Source organism: Myotis yumanensis, unplaced genomic scaffold (genome assembly GCF_028538775.1).
Source record: "Myotis yumanensis isolate MYYU_CA2020_CCGP unplaced genomic scaffold, mMyoYum1.0.hap1 SCAF_13, whole genome shotgun sequence".
NCBI lineage: Eukaryota > Metazoa > Chordata > Mammalia > Chiroptera > Vespertilionidae > Myotis > Myotis yumanensis.
In genome coordinates this window covers 23122355-23143903 of record NW_027223764.1, presented here as the reverse complement: position 1 = coordinate 23143903, position 21549 = coordinate 23122355, and the positions used below count along the sequence as shown (strand labels likewise).

Here is a 21549-nt window from a genome sequence, read left to right as displayed (position 1 = left end):
TCCTTCGGTTAATCTCTTACCCTCCTCCCTCCTGCCCCCCAACCCTCCCCGGCCTTCCCGCTGCAGTTTAACAATCTGTTTGAGGCAGCTCTGCCTCTGTATCTATTATTGTTCAAAAGTTTATAATGGTCTCTATTATCCATGAATGTGTGAGATCATGTGGTATTTTTCCTTCATTGACTGGCTTGTTTCACTTAGCATGATGCTCTCCATTTCCATCCATGCCGTTGCAAATGGTAAGAGTTCCTTCTTTTTTACAGCAGCATAGTATTCCATCGTGTAGATGTACCACAGTTTTCTAATCCATTCATCTACTGATGGGCACTTAGGCTGTTTCCAGATCTTAGCTATGGTGAATTGTGCTGCTATGAACATAGGGGTGCATATATCCTTTCTAATTGGTGTTTCTGGTTTCTTAGGATATATTCCTAGAAGTGGGATCACAGAGTCAAATGGGAGTTCCATTTTTTGTGTTTTGAGGAAACTCCATACTGTCTTCCATAGTGGCTGCACCAGTCTGCATTCCCACCAGCAGTGCACAAGTGTTCCTTTTTCTCCACATCCTCTCCAGCACTTGTCGTTTGATGATTTGTTGATGATAGCCAGTCTGACAGGTGTGAGATGGTACCTCATTGTTGTTTTGATTTGCATCTCTCGGATGATTAGTGACTTTGAGCATGTTTTCATATGTCTCTTGGCTTTCTGAATGTCCTCTTTTGAAAGGTGTCTATTTAGGTCCTTTGCCCATTTTTTGATTGGATTGTTTATCTTCCTTTTGTTAAGTTGTATGAATTCCCTATAAATTTTGGAGATTAGGCCCTTATCAGAGATGACGTTGGCAAATATGTTTTCCCACGCAGTGGGTTTTCTCGTTGTTTTGTTGATGGTTTCTTTTGCTGTGCAGAAGCTTTTTATTTTGATGTAGTCCCATTTGTTCAGTTTCTCTTTAGTTTCAACTGCCCTAGGAGCTGTATCAGTGAAGAAATTGCTTCGGCATATGTCTGAGATTTTGTTGCCTTTGGATTCCTCTAGAATTTTTATGGTTTCCTGTCGTACATTTAAGTCCTTTATCCATTTTGAGTTTATTTTTGTATATGGTGTAAGTTGGTGGCCTAGTTTCATTTTCTTGCATATATCTGTCCAATTTTCCCAACACCACTTATTGAAGAGACTATCTTGGCTCCATTGAATGTTCTTTCCTCCTTTGTCAAATATTAATTGAGCATATTGGTTCGGGCCGATTTCTGGGTTCTCTATTCTATTCCATTTATCTATATGCCTGTTCTTGTGCCGGTACCAGGCAGTTTTGAGAGCAGTGGCTTTGTAATACATCTTGATATCTGGTATTGAGATCCCACCTACTTTCTTCTCAGGAATGCTGCAGCTATTCGGGGTCTTTTTTTATTCCAAATGAATTTTTGGAGAGTTCGTTCTAGATCTGTGAAGTATGCCGTTGGTATTTTGATGGGAAGTGCGTTGAATTTATAGATTGCTTTGGGTAGTATGGACATTTTAATGATGTTGATTCTACCAATCCATGAACACGGTATGTTCTTCCATCTGTTTATGTCTTCCTCTATCTCTTTTTTCAACGTCCTGTAGTTTTCTGAGTAGAGGTCTTTTACCTCTTTAGTTAAGTTTATTCCTAGGTATCTTAATTTTTTTGGTGCGATGGTAAATGGGATTGTTTTTCTAATCTCTCCTTCTGAAAGTTCACTATTGGTGTTCTTTATATATTTTTTATATGAATACTTTATCAGATTGAATTGTGAATATTTTCTTCCAGCCTGTGAATTGCCGTTTCACTTTAGTTAATGTTTTTAGTTTTGTTGAAGTCAAATTTGTCAAATTTTTTTATGTCATGCTAAGAAATAAAATATTTTCCTTTGTTTTCTTTTAGAATCTTTATTGTTTTAGTTTCCATTTTAGGTTGACTACCTATCAAAAATTGATTTTTTTTTTATTTTGCATGATTGTTTAATCCAGAATTTCCCAAATATTTTTGGCCATGAAATCTATTTCTCTACATACTACCTATGTATATCTCAAGGAACTAACACCCAAAGCACAATGAGAAATGGATGTTTCCCTAGAGCCGTGGTCGGCAAACTACGGATCGCGAGCCACATGAGGCTCTATGGCCCCTTGAGTGTGGCTCTTCCTAAGCCTTAGGAGTACCCTAATTAAGTTAATAACAATGTACCTACCTATATAGTTTAAGTTTAAAAAATTTGGCTCTCAAAAGAAATTTCAATCATTGTACTGTTGATATTTGGCTCTGTTGACTAATGAGTTTGCCGACCACTGCCCTAGAGGAATCAGTGTAACAACTCAAACTGATAAACATGTCTGGATACCATGAAACCCATTTATTATAACTAAGAACAAATGAACAAGACACAAAAGGCAATAAATTAAAATGAAGCTGTAGTAGATTCAACGAGGTTGTAGTATACTTTGACATAGCTAGGATAGAACTGTTTTCAATTAGGCTTAAAACCATAAATATTCAAAACATGAAAAACTATCAAATGTCAACTAACCCTTCTACCAACAAACTAGCTCCTGAGCAATTACTCAAATGCTTTATATTTGAGTCCTTGGGGACAAGGACCATGCCTCATTCATCTCTTTTTTTCCCTCAGCACCCAAAAACAGTTCTGGGTTTATATTTAGCACTTAATAAATATGTTTTCATTTGAAATATAGTATTTCTCAAAGTGTATATAACAAAATGTCAAGTTGTTCTTTCAGTGGTGGGACTATAGTTGACTTTTTCTTCATTTTTAACTCTCCATTTTATACTTTTCAAAAGCAAACCTGAATTACTTTTAAAATTAAATATATGTATTTTTAAAATACTCATTGGGAAGGACTCTTAAGTCTCCATTCGGAGAAAAAAATAAAGAATGTTTAATCTCATCATTGCTTAAATATTTCCCAATTTTAACAATTAATACTAAGACCTCAAAGGTTCTGTTTGAGTTTGAGGAACTAATAATAGATGGGACTAAGTGACTATAAACAATTGCGTATGTTTTGCAAATGTTTACAGGCAGCAATAGCAAATAAGGAATTATACACCGAGTGGACAGATTATTATGATCACCTGATGTTTGTAGGCAAATTAGCTATAATTTCGCGCTGAAGTTGCTAGAGGGCCAGAGCATTATAAATAGGGAAGCAGGTTGTTTACCACAACAGTATAAGTAATTTTTTTTCTGAAGATATGGATAAACAATGTGATTTAACAGCTTTTGAACGTGGGATATATATATGTGTTAAATTGTGTTGTTTGCCCATATCTTCAGAAAAAAATCACTTCTACTGTCGTGGTAAACAACCTGCTTCCCTATTTATAATGGTCTGGCCTTCTAGCAACTTCAGCGCACAATTATAGCTAATTTGCCTACAAACGTCAGGTGGTCATAATAATCTGGCCACTCAGTGTATAGTTGAATGCTTTACAAAATGGGCCTAAGGTTCTGATTACTCCTAGATGAGAACATTTGAACATTTAATCTACTGCTTCAATACCTATTTTACTTTCAAAGGCCAAATATTCAGCTTCTAAGTTGATGGTTACAGAATACTAATAGAAGAACCAAGTTAGGATTCCTTCACTTCAAAGAATTCCTGAAAAAAGCAGAGGGGGGACCTGTTCTGGTGGCTCAGTTGGTTGGAGTATCATCCCATACACCAAAAGGTGGTGAGCTCAATTCCTGATCAGGGCACATACCCAGGTTTCGGGTTCGATCCCTGGTCTGGGTGGTGTGTGTGTGTGTGTCTGTGTGTAACTAAATATAATATCTTGGGTTGGAATATTCATCATGTTTGATCTGTCACTGAAACAGAGTTGTATCTTGTAAACTATTTCAAATATTTATTATATTTGTGTTTGCCTTTTTTAAGGCATTTTATATACTCTCCTTGTACTCACTATAAAACCCTGCACTGACAGACAGTGGAATCCTGAGAGGGTGCCCACAGTAAAACCTTGGTTAATAAGGTTATGATGCAGGATAACCTGTCACTATAAATGAAAAATTTACAGCCACAAGTGAGGTTTTCCTTTCCCCTCAGAATGTTAAGCAATCTCTCTACTTATTTTCTTATAAACAAAGCACACTTTTAAAACTAAAAAGAAAAAAAAGGTGGTACAAAATGTCATAAAATGTCTGTCATTCTATTTTGTAGCATTGATGTGGTAAAGCATTATTGGAATACCTAAGTGATTGCTGTTTATTTATTTTTTTGATTAACATGCAAAATGAAAAGAGAGAATACTTTAAGATTTTAAAGTAGTATTGCAGATGACAGACTTCAATAATTGCTCCAGCAGACCACAAAGGATTAGTTTTACAGCAAGAAACTTGGGGTAACCTGGCTAAATATTTCATTCATGTGACTGAGTGGGTTGGGGGTAGGATGGTTGCGATCTGCTTAGCAGTGGGAGTGACTGTGTCTTGGCTGGGCTAGGGTTTAATTTCTCACTTGTAGTCTCAGACTGTACAGAACAGCCTACTCATGCCCCGTGCTGGACCGTGGAATTTGTAGTTCTGCCCCTTGGGTCAAGTCTATCTGAAAATGGCAAGGATAGCAACAGCCCTGGAGTCAGCCATTTAAAACAAGGATTGCGGGCTGGCCCGGGCTGCTAGGTAGGTGTGATAGAAAGGAGAATGGTCTTGTCAAAAGCTCAGCCAGAATTCTTTCAGATTTCATTTTCACAAATGCCCTTAATTTAGTCAGCAGTTCCTACTTTCATCCAATGGAGTGGGTGCTAGGTAGCAGAGGATTAGGAAGACATGAGAATGCTAAAAAGCCAGAGAGTAAGGAGGACTGTAATACAAACTACATTTCTCTGGATCCCAGCTGAGTTCTCACTTGGGTTCAATGAACTGACCCGAGGTATCAGGGCCTCTTCCATGTTTTTTTGAATACTTTTTCAATGATGGAATATTTATGCTCTCAGTGGTTACATCTGAATTTTGGAAATAACCAAGTCGATTCAATTCTCATCAAGCTGGGCCAATAATAACTTATATTTGGACAGTGTGTTTCATTTCACAAGGTGCTATAACAATGCCTTGTTTCATATAATTTCAGGACAACCCCTGACGTAGGTACTTTTATTCTCAAATTGTAGAGGAGGAAATTGAGGTTAGGAAAAGTTAAGAGATATGCAGAGTTATAAAACTAGTAGGTTACAGAGGCTGGACCTGAATACAGATCTTCTCGTTTAAAATTCATTGCTCTTTATCCTATATCAGAGGTTCTACTTTTATTTTTTTTATTTTTTTATTGATTTCAGAGAGGAAAGGAGAGAGATTGAAACATTAATGACGAGAATCATTGACCGGCTACCTCCTGCACGCCCCCTACAGAGGATCGAGCCCACAACCCAGGCATGTGCCCTGTCCGGAAATCAAACTGTGTTTATAGGTCGAGGCTCAACCATGGAGCCACACCAGCTGGGCTCTACTTTTAATTTTTAACAAATATGAAGCACTACAGGGCAACCTAACTAATTTCCATTCAAAACCTCATAATCTTGAGCAACAGACAATTTAAAAAGAGGATTTCCAGAACATTTTGAGTAATGGCATCCTCATCAGAACAAGGGTATGATTTCCTAAGAAATAAATGCATGGTTTTTCTCTATTTCCAGATACATGGTTGGATTTTAAAAAGTTCCATTATTTTATTGTCACAACTGGTAAGACTTTAAAATACTTACTGTATTCGCTTCAATAAAAATCATTATGCAGGAAAAAATATTGGAGAGAAAAGCTATTTAACAGCTGTGGAAAGGAAAACTGCAAAGGACCTCTAAAGGCACATAAAACTAGACTTGCAGGCTACTTTATTTTTATAAAGCAAAATTTGGGGAAAGACAAAATATTAGCATAATAATATTTATACTTATACATCTACAAAAGAACCCCATTACACTTGGAGATTATATTCTAGAAATTCCAAGTTAGTAAAGAAATACAAGAGGAGGGTTCCCCTGGTTCATTTTTGTCCTCCCATTTTGGCCTTTCATCACTTGTCCCACCTTTCTTTTAGGTACAGTGTAAAGTGGGAAATCAGGCACTAATAGTGTTACAGCAAGATAAAAGTGTCCCAGTGCTCTCTTCAGCAGCACATATACTAAAATTGAAATGACACAGAGAAGATTAGCATGGCCCCTGCGCGAGGATGACATGAAAATTGGTAAAGCATTCTGTATTTTTAAAGAGGTGAAGAGATTAAGAAGTACAAATTGGTAGTTACCAACTAGTCATTGGGATGTAAAATACAACATAGGGAATATAGTCAATAATATCTCGATAACTATGTGCCAGTTGGGTACTGGAACTATCAGAGGGAATGCTTTGTAAAGTACGTGATTGTCTAACCACTAGACTACACCTGAAACCAACATAAAATGATATTGAAAGTAAACTGTAATTGAAAAATAAAAATAAAAAAGAATGTATCAGAGGAATCCAACAAAGATGAAAGAAAAAAAGCGTCCCATAGATACCATAATTAATCACTGAGTGGCCCGGCACTGGTTAGCTATAGGAGCTCAGAGCTGATTGTTAAATATTCAGTATTAATTTCTTATAACTAAATAGTAATTTAAAAGAAAGAAAAGAATCAAACAAGATCGGGTAAATTTGTTCATGCTGAGAATTTGACAATGGCGTGTTTAAAGTATAAAACTGACCCAATTGACCATTTTCATCCTCATTTGCATAGTCTCAACCTGTCTCCCTTTTCATTGTCTTGATATATTTTTTTTAAATATATTTTATTGATTTTTTACAGAGAGGAAGGGAGAGAGAGAGTTAGAAACATCGATGAGAGAGAAACAGAGAAACATCGATCAGCTGCCTCCTGCACATCTCCTACTGGGGATGTGCCTGCAACCAAGGTACATGCCCTTGACCGGAATTGAACCTGGGACCTTTTAGTCCGCAGGCCGATGCTCTATCCACTGAGCCAAACCGGTTTTGGCTTGATATTTTTTTTTATTACTGTCTTCAAACACACTTAAGTCTGTTGGACTCTGAATTTCCAGTTATTGTACCTGATTTAAAATACTTTAACATTAGTTCCTGCATTGCACTGAAAGACACATCAAGTCTACTGTAGAGATTGGTTAGGTCTTGAAAGCCCTAATTCCACCTGCTGGCTATAGGCAGAGCTGACAAGATTTTGTTCTGACAAACTGCTTTGTTTTCATCATGGAAATTTTGTTAGTAGAGGAGCTTCTGGAAAACACTAGCATCCAGGTGCTGGGCTGTATTTCTGGCTTGGCCACATAATAAACAATGTTACTTTGAGTTAGTCACTTCATATTTTAAAATCTCATCTGAAAATAGGGATAATGCCCTGTTTCTGTGATGCTAAGATATACATTTCCTCCCACATTTTATCATTCCTAAAAAGGGATGTACCTAAAGAAATTCGCCAGCTTCCAGGCCCACTTTGGATGCCCCAGAATGGAACATAACTGTAATTTGTGAATGTAGGAGAACTTAGCAGGTTCCATAGAAAGTATCTGTTCATTCTGTATCACTTCAGATGAGTTATGTGCATTTGATGGCACCACACATGTTTATTTGTATTTAATCTTAAATAATTATACATTTATATTATTCTAAGTAAAGCAAAAGTTTGTCACTGGAGGACTGATGAAATCTTCATATCCTCTTGCTAATAACAACAGACACTCTCTAATAACTTACTAAATAGAGAGACTTCAATTGATGACATGTTATAATCAAGGTAAAGGGTAAATAACACCAGCCGGCTAATGTTGTTGAAGATTAAATGAGATTATGCTCATAAAATGCTTAGTAGAGTACATTGCACATAATAATCAGTCAAGAAATATCTTCATCATTGTCATTACCACTCATTACATTTTACAATGAATTGACAATAACTTTCCAAATGCATATCTCCTGTGTAAGGAGGGCAGTAAGACTTGAGTTGATGGTTCTCAAGCTTGACTAATCCTGAGAATTACCTAGTGAGATTCTGAAAAATATCAGTGCCCTGAAACCCAGACAAATTAAATTAGAATCTTAGGAGTTGGGCCCAAGCATTTGAAGTGTCAGTAAAGCTTCCCCAGTGATTGTAATGTACATTAATTTAAGTTGTGGTTTTCATTCTTCACTGCTCATGCAATACCCCACAGTTCAGATCAATGTATGAGCATCCCAGGGATCAGTATTTTTTTTTATTTTCTAAGTGGTGGATCAGATCATCTGGGGCACTTATAATTTAATTCAGACTCACATACCACAGTCCCCCCAAATTCTTATTTAGATCTCAAGTGAGAGCCTTGAAGTAGGTATTTTTAACAAGTTCCCCAATTTATGCTGTGGTGTGAATTTGGGACTCACCAATCTATGTTCACTAGGTTGTCAGTTAAAAGACCAGGGGCTTAGCCTTGGTTCTAATAACTAGTTCTCTGAACATAGCTCCCTCCTCTAGGAAATAAGGAAGTTGAACTAAAGCTCTCTGAGATGTCGACAAAGTCCCTTTGACTCCAACATGGGGAAGTCTGGGTCATTAGTCTACTGCATCATTCTGTCCCCCTATTTTGGGAAGTTCATGTCTACCCATGTAATTCTAACTGAAGCTGCCAATATTTTTGACAGAAGTCGTCTCCCAGGCCACTGTGACTAGTCTAAGGTTGCATTTCTTACCCAAACCAGCCCAAATGGACCAATTCTGCAGTAGTTTTGAACTTCAGGCCAGAGAACCAAAGACTCTGACCCTTCTAGTGAAAAAATGCAAGTTTCCTATCTGCCAGCCACAGATACCTATGCCCCTGCTACAACTGAGGAAATGAAGGTGATGTTCAAAAAAGCCAAGAAGAGAAGTGGAGAAAATGTGGCCCACTTGGAATCTCTAATTCCAGTGTCTGTGGCATACTGTGGTTTGATCCCGTGAATCAGTGAAGGTTTCTATTAATTATAACAAAACAAACAAACAAACAAACAAACAAACAAAAAACCCTCCCAACCAATACGACTTATCTTCACTAAAAATGACACTTGATTGTTTTACAAAGGCTTTGTGTTTACTTATGATTATCTCTGTCTCCTAATGATAGCCCTGTGAAGTAGTATATGTATTTTCTCTAAAAAATGAGATGTAATTCACATACCTTAAATTCACCTTTTTTAAGGTGTACAATTCAGTGGTCTTTAGTATATTCACAAGGTGTGTAACCATCACCATTACCTAATTCCAAAACATTTCACCATCCCCAAAAAGAAAGCCCATGTTCTTTAGAAGTCACACTTCATTCACTCTTCCTCCTGCCCTTCACAACCACTAATATACTGCAGACAGGCATTTTTAAAAAATATATATTTTTATTGATTTCAGAGAGGAACAGGGAGGGAGAGAGAGATATGATGAGAGAGAATCATTGATTGGCTGTCTCCTGCAAGCCCCACACTGGGGTTCGAGCCCACAACCTGGGCATGTGCCCTTGACTGGAATTGAACCCAGGACCCTTCAATCTGCAGGCTGATGCTCTATCCACTGAGCAAAACTGGCTAGGCCAGACAGGCATTTTTTATGTCCCACTTAAAGGCAAGAGAAAGGATACCTAAAGATTCTAGTGGCTCTCTTAAGAGGCCAAGGAAGGGATTAGAACCTGTTAAACCATCCCACCTCCCTTCTGTGGACATATGCATACCCAGTTTATTTCTTCATGTTACTTTTTTATATTTGTTTACTGCTTACTGTAAATGGAGGAGGGAGTTAGAACAGCCACCAGAAAATTATTGTGGTCATTTAGAAACAGTGTTGGTTTGTTTTGAGAAGTCAATTCACCGAGAGATGGCTTGCTTTAATTTTCTTAATGTTATACTTTTTTAATGAATGAGATCATGTTTGTTTACCTCTCTGCAACTGAAACCCTCTTGACCTCCCCAGGAAAGAAATATGGCTATTGAAGTTAAATCAATTGAGCTGAAATTGACTTTCTTGTAAATCTAAGGAAGAAAACAAGTTTTAGTCCCCGTCAGAGCCATATATTTTAAGGATAGTAATTTCATTTTAGTCTATTAACCTTCTGGTCAGGACAAATCAACCTTATATAAAACTCAGACAGAGTTCAATAGGATTAGAAAGGGGAGGTCAGAGAGAAGATGTGAATATTATATTTTGAATCATTTGAAGTTCAAACCAACTTGGAGCTTTTCTTTTTGCCAGATATCATTTTAATAAGAGTCATTGCCTATCAACTGCTTTAATCTAATTCTAGAAACCAATAAATCCCAATCTAATTGTGAAATGATGAAAGACTGATTTGGAGAAACAAATTTGTTTACATGCAGTTTTGTCCAAGTTCAGCTTTGTAGAAGAGTCAGAAATATCCAATCTCTACTTTAGGAGCAAAAATGCATCTAGGGGTACACACCCAGATAGCTGGGCATGATCTCCCTTTGTGCGCCTTGCTTTTCCATGTCTGGAAGTCTATTTCTGTCAATACGAATAATACCAGGCCTGCACATCCAGCCTCCAGGGCCCCTCAGGGTACAGGGCTAGAGAACAGCAAGTCCCCAGAACAATTGGGGAGCCTGTTCACATTTTGGCTCCCTGTATCGTTGCTCTGCCAGTCTGTCTGAAGCATTTAGGAAACACCCAGTCTTTGCAGAAGCCTGAACCTGGCGCTAGAGGACAAAAATGAATATAGAATAAATTTTCCCTGAAACTGAGAACGGAGGCCTTCACTCCTGTCTCATTTTCCTGCCACTCAGTTGCGCTGGTATCAGAAAACCCAGAGCACAGACGTGCTTGGAGGAGGGAGGACATAGACTCCTTCCCACCCAACCCTGCACATGCTGGGTCTAACATTCTCTCTAATGAAGCCATGGTTGTCCTCAAACCTCTGTCCTTGGTCCATCCTGTCACTCTACTAGACCACCTACACCTCACTTCTCTCAAGTCTGACTCCTACATAATCAAATGCCATTACCACACACAACAAATTTAACATTGATACAAAATAGAATCTAAGGGGAGAGATCAACCAAAGGACTTATATGCTTGCATGTAAGCCTAACCAATGGACACAGAGACCTGGGGGGTGAGGGCATGAGTGTGTGTGTGTGTGGCGGGGGGGAGGGGGGGGGTTGGGGAGGCAATGGGGGGATAAGGACACATATGAAATACCTTAATCAATAAAGGAAAAAACAAACAAACAAAAAAACAATCTAATATATAGTACAGAAGCAAATTTCCCCAATAATCCCAAAATGTCTTTTAAAGCTGCTTTTTAAATCTAGGATTTAATCAAGGCTCACACATTACATTTGTTCATCACCTCTCTTACCTTTTTTTTTTTTTTCCAGTCTAGAAAAGTGCCATGGTATATTTTTAACTCTTTCAGAGATTCACTCTTTTTCCTTTTTTCCAAAAAGCTCTGACCAACTATTTCATAGTATATCCCACATTCTGGTTTTGTCACATTGTAGTCTCATGATTAAATTCAGATCAAACATTTTGGTCAAGAACACTATGTATGTGGTGATGCATGTGTATTTCCATGGCATCCCATGAGGATGTACATAATGTCAGGTTGTCCAATTATTGGTCATGCTAAGTTTTATCACTGGGTTAAAGTAGTCTGTTGTAAAAACACCCTTTCCCTTTATAAGTAATAAGTAATTGATGGAGGTGGTAGTTGAAGACTATGTGAATATCATGTTACCCAACACTTCATCCAGAGGGTCTGGGAGCTATTGATATGCTTCTAATTGGTTATTACATTGGTGGCTACTAAATTATTTCTAATTCAATTATTCCTTTTACACATTAGCGATATTCTCTGTATAAATGAGCTATATTCCCCTTTAAATTATCAATATGAGTTCTTTTTTCAACACAGTATTATAATCCATTAGCATTTTTAGTTTTTTTAAATTTTTATTTATTAAGGTATTACAAATGTGTCTTTATTCCCCCATTGTCCCCCTCATTCCCCCAGTCTTGCCCTTACCCTCACCCCCTGTTGTCTGTGTCCATCGCTTATGCTTATATGCATGCATACAGGTCCTTTGGTTGATCTCTCCCCCTTACCCCCACCCTCCCCTACCTTCCCTCTGAGGTTTTTTTTTTTTTATTCTCCTACTGTCTCATTTATCATTTTTGATAAACTATGAAGTAGGCAAGACATGTATTGAACACTCCCTCCACCAGGTAAAGTAAGAGTTGTTGTCTAAGGACATTCAAATATTTAGTATTATTAAGATCAAGTACTAGAATCTTCAACTCTTTCTCCTAACAACACTATATCTTCAAAGTAGTTTGAAGCTATGGGAAAATCATGGCTTTAGAGTTAGACAGAATTTAGATTAAAATCCCAATCTGAATTCAAAGCCAAAGTTGTGAGACCTTGGGCGAATTACTTCTCTGAGCCTTAGATTCCACATCTATTGTTGGGGTCCAGCCCCAACAGGTCCAGGGGTCCCCAAAGGTGTGGATGGAGTCGGTGAAGAAGGAATGACATGGAGGCAGCATTCAGTTGATCAGCAGCCTAGCCAGGAACTCTAGCCAGGATCTCCAGCCAAGCTCTGTCCAGGATCTCCAGCTAAGTTCTATTGCCAGGTTCTCTCGCTAGGTTCTCCAGCCAGGTTCTATCCAGGTTCTCCTGCCATGTTCTGTCTAGGTTCTCCAGCCAGGTTCTATAGCCAGGTTCTGTCCAGGATCTTTTGCCATGTTCTCTCCCTAGGTTCTCTCTCTAGGTTCTGTCTCTAGGTTCTGTTTTCTTTTCTTTTCTTTTTTTTTTTGAATTTCCTGATTAGTTTATTTCTCCCATCCATTTTCTTCAGAACTGCTTTTAAGCCAGAGCCCACGGTGGGAGGGGTAGGGCATTCAGCAGGAAAGCTCAGAAGGGTGCTACCCAACTTCAAAAATATGTTTGCTTAAAAACACTATTATCCAGTGATTAGCAATTAAGAAGTGAAAAATTAACTACTTAGTAGTTAAACTCTATGAATTATCAAAAGTTATGGCCTGGGATCAGCAGCGTTACAAAGGGAAATCATACTGCATTTCTTAAAGCTTTTTCTGAATGCTTAGCAGGTCTCTTTTAGTGTTAATTGCACTTAAAACATTTGTTTTTTCATTTAATCTCTGAAAGCTGGTCATTGTTTTCTTCACTCATAAAGAGGAAAGGGTCCATTTATCATGTGCTCCAAAGCTCTCTGCATTGGATCAAGATTCTGTGCAGGTCTGTGTGGTGGGTGCAGGGGTGTGGAGGACTGAGGTCGTGACCTTCAGAGCTTGGACTGCAGTGGCTTCAGGTGCTTGTAGAAAGATTCATGGACCTCGTCTTTGTTGAGCGGGGAGGTCTTGGCCCACTCGAACAGGTTCTCATACACGTTGCCATCATAGCAGCCCAGCACGGAGCCCAGCAACACATCCTGGAAATCAAATGCATCGACCAGCGTAACAGCGTCTGGGCGGATCACGGTCAGTAGCTCCTTGATGCGCTGGTGCACCTGGGTGATCTGAGAGTCTGTCAGGATGTTCTCCTGAAGAAAATCCCCCGCCTTCTGACTGATCCCGTACAGAGAATACAAGAGGCACAAATTCCTCAAGATGGCCTGGATGGACTTATCTTAAATTTTGAGGAGCTGCTCTGAAAAGAGCTTAACTGTCACATAGTGGCAGTGCGCCTCACTAGCTCGCACGAGGTCCACGGAAGTCAGGTTCCACACGACCTCCTTGCTTTTTCTGTGACTCACTTCAGTCTGAAGGTTTTTGGCAGCGATTTCTACTAATCTGGCCGCCAGGAGCCGATAGGCTTCGGTGAGGCTGTGGGGGCTGTTGATGTCCACCACGATGGGCCACACGGCCACCTGCTGCGGCTGGATGCGCTGACTGGGCAGGTCATTCAAGTAGGACACCATGCCACACACCAGCTTTCCCGAGTGCACCTGGTCATAACTTTTCATCAGAAACCGGGCGGTCTGCAGCATCATGACGGTGTTTTCTCCCTCGAAGGTGCAGGTCGGGGTGAAGGTGACGTAGATGTTTGGGAGGCCGCTGCAGTGAGAGTAGCCGTGCCCGCCACAGGCCATCCGACAGGCTTCGATGGCGGTGTTAGTTGTCCAGGAGGTGAAAGCCTTCAGCCCGGTGGTGAGGGCATGAAGCTCGGGCAGCTCACTCAGGTCCCCTTGGCCAATGTCTTCATTAATGCGATGATAGGTCTCCTTCATGTAGGCGCCTACAAAATGGAAGGCATAGGCAGTGGCCAGCAGTGGGAAGAGTTTATATTGCTGGGTTTGAAAATCCAAAATCTGTGGTTCTGGTTCACCCGGCTTGATTTCCAACTGGTGCCTCACGGCGCTGTATCGGATGGCAATGGTGCAGGCCTTGGCCAGGCTCCGAGCAGCTTCTCCCACAAGGAAGGACCTGATGAACACCATGGTCCCGTAGGTCAGCTTGTTACTCACGGGCTTCACGTAGGTGCCATCAGGCTTCACCTGGGCGTACTTCATCAGCATGTTTTCCCTGGGGATACGATAATGGTCCATCTTCAGGTAGCCATTATCCATCTCGTCGTAGCCGAATTTGGGGCCAATGTCGCCAACGGTGATCCCTGGCAAAGGCTTGTGGGTTCCAATTTCCCGAATAGGCACAATGAAGGCATGTAATCCATAGCATTTCCCCTGGGTGTAGAGCTGGGCTAGTACTATCGCATGATTTGAAGTCTTTCCAAGTCCACCTGGCCACCACTTGATGGAGGTCACAGTTGGACTATTGAGAACAAACTCCTGGGTTTCAGGGTCATATGTGGCTGTGGTTTCCAAGCCTCGCAGATGAGTACCATGGCCCATCTCTGTCTGGGCATAAGTGCCAATGACCTCCAGGTTCCAGGCGGGCATGAAGAAGCGCTCCTGCTGCTCCGCAGTCGCCTGGTGAAGCAAGGTGGGCAGGAACATGCCCAAGTGGAGATCCAGAGGCGAAGGCCCTCGGTGCACAAAGTTTTTAAACCACATGATTTCATCAGGGTCTAAGATGCCAAACTCCCTGATCTTCTTCACCAGGGTGGCACTCTTCCTGACCGTCACCTCGTAGCGCTGGCTGCGAGTGAGGAAATTCAAGTCCTCATGCTTGAAGTCTGGGTCGTTCAGAATCAGGTTCTCGATCTCTCGGCATCACCGGGTGTTCTCCGGGCTGCCGTCCAGGATGTGCGTGAGCAGCTCAGGGTTGAAGGTGGCGGAGGCCTGCTCCCGGCGCAGGTCCTCATTCATGGTGACAGCCATCGGGAGCAGCGGAGGGCGAGGAGGCGTCGACGAAGGTTGTCAGAATCTCCAGCCGGTTCTGTTTTCTGTTGTCTTGTTACATCTGTATTTATACCAGTTGATTTTAATCCTACCAATTTCTATTCCAAAGGTTAGGGTGTTTCTTATCTCCATTCCAGGGAGTAAAGATTATGTAGCTTAAGCGTGATTGTTTGTAGTTAAAGTGATTAACTACCCGCCTGGCACTTAGTTAAGGGGTTTTATCTCCTAACTTCAGGGAAAATCCCTACCTGGGGAAACAACCTTTCTCAGAGAAGTGACCTTGGTTAAAACACATAGCGCGAAGGGGAGCAAACATATTAAGAACAGTATGCTATATACGCCAGGTCCCTTGAAACATATGCTGTGCAGACGTTTCTTCTGTGCAGCGACTGTGTCAAGCAGCAAGGATGGACCGGCTCCTGGCAAATTCCCCCTTTTTTATTTTTTAAATGATAGCGCATGTAAATCAGTGGCCATCTCTTGGATTGGGTTGTTTAAGACTCGGAAGAAGACTGACAAGCAATGATAGCGAGCATAGCTATAAACAGTGGATGGAGTGCACACGGAGCCTCGTTCCTGTAGAAGGTTGCTGGCCTCTTTAGTCAAGATATTTCAGCTGTCCTCAAGTTGGTGGTTTGGTTGTCCTTGTTGATCTGGCTAGCGGGCAGTGTCATTGGCGACGGGCTTCCCGAAGTGTGAGCGAGTTGAAAGGCTACATCAAAGGGTCCATCAGGGCGGAGTCAGCTGTGTCCTCTGGGTTGGCCGATATGGATGATACCGGGGAGGAGGATGAGGCGGAGATGGAGGGTGGTGTGACATAAGGTCAGATTAGACGGTCTGGAATCCACACAGGTGAGTCTGCATCCTGTGGAAATATACAAGCATATCCTCTCCCCCAGGTTAAAAGTACATCAGGTCCCTTCCAGGCTCCTGTAAATAAGTCTTTCCATTTGACAAAATAAGTGAGTTTCTGCTAAATGAAAGTTTCTTTTGCTGATTTACTCAGAGTCCTCGGACTTGGCTGAGAGAGTAGCTTCCACTTCTTGCTTTTCTACCATCTGTTGGGCCTCAGTTGTTAACTTCTTCAGCTGACCCTATGTTGGCACCTCAGTCCCTTGCATAGCCTTCCTTTTCTTCTTTTTTCCGCTTTTCTGTCATCGGGGCAACTCTAAGTCTTTGGAACGATGAGACAAGGAGCTTCTCTGGGTCCTCTGGGTCCATTGTGGTGACGCATATAATGCATTTACTCAATCCAAGGCAGGCATTAAAAAGAAAAACCCCAAATGCTCTCTTGTATCCATTTTAAGAGTAGGATTGGTGCTTTCCGCTATTACCAGAGTCCTGATCTATCACCCGAGGGAGAGCTTTCCAACCCTGCACTTTTCCGGGGTGGAAAGGCTGCAGTGGGGTTAAGGATAAGGCTCCTTGGGCCTACCTTCTCCCATGCCTATACATTTACCTTTGAAGCACCTTTCCTTCCTCAGAAAAGCATGGACATACTTCTTGTATAAAACATTCCGTCTGACTGGGAGTAACCTTAACTCCTCTGCTAGCACGCATATCTGTTAAAAGATCAATACAGAGTCTTTTTTCTTTAGACTCAGTATGGCACATCTTCTCAATCTAAAGATCAACACAGAGTCTTCTTTCTTTGGACTCAGTATGGCACACCTTCTCAATCTAAGTTCTGTACTATCCACCTTCCTACGCTACTTATCCTCTATAGGGGGGTCTGCAGCACCCTGGTGGAGTCCTATCTGTCCCGAGTGTGGGGGTTCTCAATGGGGGTGGGGGCTTACCTAGGGGAATCCTGTTCCAGGGGTTCCCAAAGGTGTGGACGGAGTCGGCGAAGACTATCCACCCTCTTCCTACGGTGGAGTCCTATCCGTCCCGAGTGTGGGGGAGCTTACCTAAGGGTCCCTGTTTGGGCGCCAGATGCTGGGGTTCAACCCCAGCAGGTCCAGGGGTCCCCAAAGGTGTGGACGGAGTCGGCGAAGAAGGAATGACACGGAGACAGCGTTCAGTTGATCAGCAGCCTAGCCAGGACCTCTAGCCAGGATCTCCAGCCAAGTTCTGTCTAGGATCTCCAGCCAGGTTCTCTTGCCATGTTCTCTCGCTAGGTTCTCCAGCCAGGTTCGGTCGCCAGGTTCTGTCTAGGTTCTAAAGCCAAGTCCTGTCTCTAGGTTCTGTGTCTAGGTTCTGTCTCTAGGTTCTTCAGCCAAGTTCTGTAGCCAGGTTCTGTTCAGGATCTTTTGCCATGTTCTCTCCCTAGGTTCTCTCTCTAGGTTCTGTCTCTAGGTTCTGTTTCTAGATTCTGTGTCTAGGTTCTGTCTCTAGCCTTCCCTCTGAGGTTTGAGCATCTGATTGATGCTTCTCTGTCTCTAGATCTGTTTTTGTTCATCAGTTTATGTTGTTCATTATAGTCCACAAATAAGTGAGATCATGTGATATTTATCTTTCTCTGACTGACTTATTTCACTTAGCATAATGCTCTCCAGCTCCATCCATGCTGTTGCAAATGGTAGGAGTTCCTTCCTTTTTACTGTGGCATAGTATTCCATTGCATAGATGTGCCAAAGTTTTTTAATCCACTCATTTGCTGATGGGCACTTAGGCTGACTCCAAATCTTAGCTATTGTAAATTGTGCTGCTAAGAACATAGAGGTGCATATATCCTTTTTGATTGGTATTTCTGGTTTCTTGGGATATATTCCTAGAAGTGGGATCACTGGGTCAATTGGAAGTTCCATTTTTAGTTTTTTGAGGGAACTCCATACTGTTCTCCACAGTGGCTGCACCAGTCTGCATTCCCACCAGTGGTGCACGAGTGTTCCTTTTTCTCCGCATCCTAGCCAGCATTTGTCATTTGTTGATTTGTTGATGATAGCCATTCTGACAGGTGTGAGATGGTACCTCATTGTTGTTTTAATTTGCATCTCTCGGATGATTAGTGACTTTGAGCATGTTTTCATATGTCTCTTGGCCTTCCTTATGTCTTCTTTTGAAAAGTATCTATTTAGATCCGTTGCCCATTTTTGATTGGGTTGTTTGTCTTCCTGTTAAGTTGCATGAGTTCCCTGTAAATGTTGGTGATTAAACCCTTATCGGAGATATCGTTGGCAAATATGTTCTCCCATGCAGTGAGTTTTCTTGTTGTTTTGCATTTTTAGTTTTTTTAAAGCTCAACTTGTCTCAGGTTTGATTGGTAAGAGTTACCTCAAGTTAACTCCTGTGCCTTTTTGACATGTCACTATAATTTTTCAGCACTTCTTTCCTTTTGGCACAAAAAGGCTTTATATACTAGTATAGACTCACCTTGTGTTTTCACTGACCTGGGCCTGGAATGAGCAGTTTCTCTTAGAAAACCTGATTCCTTTCAGTGGAGTAATAACCAAGATTTGGGTAGTAGTTAAGCTCAATGCTACTGGGGTATCATTACTTCTAAGCCCTGTCTGTGGAAAGGCTATAATGTGTATGTGTGTGTATAAATCTATATGAGATCATAACTTCACCTTGATGCCTTCAATTCAAATTAACACCACAAAGTTCTTCTTTACTTTCCCCTAGTACACATTTGTATTTCCCTTATACCACAGTGAAATACAGTTCCCAAAAATATCAATATATTTTCTGTATCATACAACACCACACTAAATGGTCTCAGAATTATTAAGGCAATATCACTACCAAAATAAAACCTACCAAGTAAAATTAAAGACTTTCTTGAAAGTTTCTTTTTTCCTTTAGAATATATCTCACTGAAGATATACTATTAGGGTATTATGCTCAAACATTTTTTAAAATTCATTTTAGGGAGGGAGGAAGGAGGAACAGAGGGAGAGAGGGAAGGGAAGCGGTGGGGGGGGGGGGGGGGGAGAGACATTAATGTGAGACAGCTACATAGATCAGATGATTCCCAACCCAAGTATGTGCTCTGACCGAGAATCGAGCCTAGAACTTTTGGATGCCCAGGATGACGCTCCAACCAATTGAGCCACACTGGCCAGGGTTATGCTCAAACATTTTTAAACGGATTTCTTTTTTGTATGGGTATACTATAAATTTGATACTGTTTATATTCAATTTTACAGTTTTCTTTTTTTCACCATCTTTATTTCATTTTATTTTTTAAAATGTAGAACATTAATGTGGTTAAAAGGTGGAAACTATATACAAAATATGACAGACTATTATATTAATGGCCCTCAATGAACCTGGTTTTAGTGTGTTGTGTAGCCTTCTCTCACATCGATACTGGATGTAGCCATGTGACTTGCATTGGTCACTGGGCCCCTAACAAGCATGATTAAACCGAGGCTTGATTAGCTCTTACATTTCGACATGTCTTCTGAAAGCACTCCTTCTTAGAACTCAGCCACTGAGTTGTAAGGAAGTCCAGGCTATCTTGCTGGAGATAACAACCATGAGAAATACCAAGGAAAATGAGATACCATATGGAGATAGAGGCCAAGTAGAAGAGAACTGAGGCACCCCACTTGAGTTTCCAAGTTAAGGCAGCCATATGAGTGATGACACCTCATACCACATGAAGCAAAATAACCACTCCAGGATCATGAGAAATTATAAATGGTCTTAAACCACTAAGTATGGGGCATTACACTACAATAGATAACAAAACAAAAGATAAACTCAGAGAAGTGTCAATCCCATCTATCCTAGTTGTATTTTGTTGCATAAAAAACTACCCCAAAACTTACAGGCTTAAAATATTAATTTATTATTATATCTCATTATTTATTGGGTCAAGAATTCAGAAAAGGCAGAGCAAGGAAGCTTTGACTCTGCTCTATAAAGTCTGAGGCATCAGCTAAGATAATTTGAATGCTGGAGGCAGAACCAGCTGGGAGCTGTATGAGCATCTCTCTCTTTTTCTCTGTGTCTGTCTCTCTATCTCTCTTCTCTGTTTCCCTCTTGATAGATGGTAGGTAGGTAGGTAGATAGATAGATAGATAGATAGATAGATAGATAGATAGATAGACAGATATGGCTTATCCACATGCCTAGCTTAGGCTTCCTAGCAATATAGCAACTTCATGGTAGTTGCTTCCTGCCTGTGCAGTACCAAGAGTGACTGTTCCAAGAGATAGGATGTAGAAACTCTCTTTTTCTTAAGGCCAAGCCTGCAAACTGGTAGTGTTACTTCCACTGAATTCTGTTGCTCAAAGAAGTCACAGAATCTGCCCCTATATTCAAAGGATAGGAGCACAGATCCCATCTCTTGATAGCAAAATATCAAACAATGTGTGGCCATCTTTAATCTGCCACACCAGCCCACTAAATATATTCTTCTATTATCTTGCCTTAGGATGCTATAACAAAATACCATAGACTGACTCACACTTTGAAAAAAATATTCTGGCTGTGGTATGGAAAGTAGATGGTAGGAGGCAAGAGCAGAAGTAGACAAACCAGATAGGAGGTTGCTGGCAGCTGTACAGGTGAAAGGTGATAGCAGCTCTAGCCAATGCAGGTGGTGAAAAATGAATGTCATCTTTGCAGCCCTGAGCTTCATGACCTGTTTCCTGGTGGCTCTTGACTCTCAGAAACCTATAGCTGACCAATGAGTACACCCATAGGCTACATGAAGCACCCTTGGCTTCAGATTAGGAACTCCTAGGATAAGGAAAAAATTTAATCAGAGCAAAAGCTCTCTGTTGTCTGATTTACCAGAATGTATTTAGCTTAATATAGATGATAAATGAAAAACTTTAATGACCCATGGTAGAGCCTCCAGCCTCTAATAAATTTGAGTATGATTGCTCTTCCAACAGTGGAATTATGCTCAGAGTTCAGACCAAATTGCATTAACTGTTACTTCCATGTACTCAATAAAAAAATAGAGGCATGAGTCACATTCTCAATTTTAAAAGTAATACTTTTCAATACTGTAGTAAAAGGCTGCAGGAATGTATCCAGCTAGACCCAAAAGACTGACTCTCTGTGCAGTTACCATGGTCAAGGGCTGGTCCTTGGTTTTGAGGGGTCAGAGACTTAATTTAATTGTTGATGCTAATCTGTTCAGAGGCTGAAGGCGGCTACCGGCCTGACTGAGGGTTTATGTGGCCCAAAGCAGAAGCCATGTTGGTATATCCTTGTGGGAACCAGAGTCTGAGAGGATATAGTGAGATGTCAAGTCACTTAACTGAGATTTTATATATATAGATTATCTGGGTGAGCCCTGTTCCTTCATGTACAGGGAAAAACCGGGTCATCA

General features: G+C 40.8%; 1 non-coding gene and 1 pseudogene across 1 annotated transcript; one reads left to right on the top strand and one right to left on the bottom strand.

Moving 5' to 3' along the window:
* Positions 1–6129: 6129 nt before the first annotated feature.
* On the top strand, positions 6130–6236 carry LOC139022260 (U6 spliceosomal RNA). The gene has a single exon (XR_011473643.1). It is a non-coding gene; the product is annotated as a U6 spliceosomal RNA (small nuclear RNA).
* Positions 6237–12815: 6579 nt separating this feature from the next.
* LOC139021489 (peroxisomal acyl-coenzyme A oxidase 1 pseudogene) lies at positions 12816–15293 on the bottom strand (annotated as a pseudogene).
* Positions 15294–21549: the final 6256 nt, after the last annotated feature.